Genomic DNA, 1,371 nt, shown 5'->3' on the forward strand with positions numbered 1-1,371 from the left:
TAAAATTTATTTATTTTCTGTCAGACTCTTTGGACTCCATGGATTGTAGCCCACCAGGCTCCTCTGTCCATGGAATTCTCCAGACAAGAATCCTGAAGTGGGTTGCCATTTCCTCCTCCAGGGGATCTTCCCAACCCAGGGATCAAACCCAGGCCTCCTGCCTTGCAGGCAGATTCTTTACCACTGAGCCACCAGGGAAGCTGCTATGGGTTGTTAAATTGGGTAAAGGGTATTTGGGGGCGCCGATGGGCCTGTGGTCGGGGTCTCTGAGGCCATGGCACCTCCCTTAGCGGAACATCTCTTCTGCTCACTGGCTGCGTCCAGCAGTGCCCACGTGGTCTGGCTCCCAGGGCTGGGGTGGAGCTCTCAGGATTTCCACTCCTGAGTTCTGTCCAAGACAGGCCCTCAGGCCCTGGGGAACTAAAGCCAAGGGCATCAGGGACCCAGCAACCTCAGAAGCCCCAGGACGTCTGCCTCCGGGGCCTTGCTTTGTTCTGAATGCAGATCCCGTTCAAGATGAGACGGGGTAGGAAGAACCGGAACAAACCGTTCTCAGAAAACCTCCCCGAGGCTCCACCACGATGGCAGGACTGGCTGAGGGCGGGGTTCAGCCGCTGGGTGTCCGGCTGGTTTCCAGACTACCATCAGTGGGTGGTCAGGCACCATCTACCCCAACCTGACCCCTCCCTGTGCCCACAGAGAGCGAAGTAGATTTGCTTCATGGGAGAGGTCTCTGGAGGGTGAAGGGGTTCCCCAAATTCGGAAGCAGTTGAGACGAATCTAGAATTCACCTGTGTCTCCCTGAAGTCACTTGTCTCCCAATCTCCCTACTATTCCCCCCACCCCACCCACCCCTTTCCCAGACTCCCTAGACTGGCTTTTTAAAAAAATTTATTTTTTGGCCACCCCTCACAGCATGCAGAATCTTATTCCCCCAATCAGGATCAAACCTGCTCTGCCTGCAACAGAAACACATGGATTCTTAATCACCCGAAGCCCCAGTAGTATATATATTATTTATATAAGACCCCGATGCTGGGAAAGATTGAAGGCAGGAGAAGGGGATGACAGAGGATGAGATGGTTGGATGGCATCACCGACTCGATGGACATGAGTTTGAGCAAGCTCCGGGAGTTGGTGAAGGACAGGGAAGCCTGGCGTGCAGCAGTCCATGGGGTCACAAAGAGTAGGACACGACTGAGGGACTGAACTATTTATGTATATATACATATAATAGTATGGTATTTTTGGGGGGGCTCCAAAATCACTGCAGATGGTGACTGCAGCCATGAAATTTAAAGACACTTACTCCTTGGAAGAAAAGTTATGACCAACCTAGACAGCATATTCAAAAGCAGAGACATTACTTTG

Source organism: Bison bison, unplaced genomic scaffold (assembly GCF_000754665.1).
Source record: "Bison bison bison isolate TAMUID 2011002044 unplaced genomic scaffold, Bison_UMD1.0 scf7180017864371, whole genome shotgun sequence".
Classification (NCBI taxonomy): domain Eukaryota; kingdom Metazoa; phylum Chordata; class Mammalia; order Artiodactyla; family Bovidae; genus Bison; species Bison bison.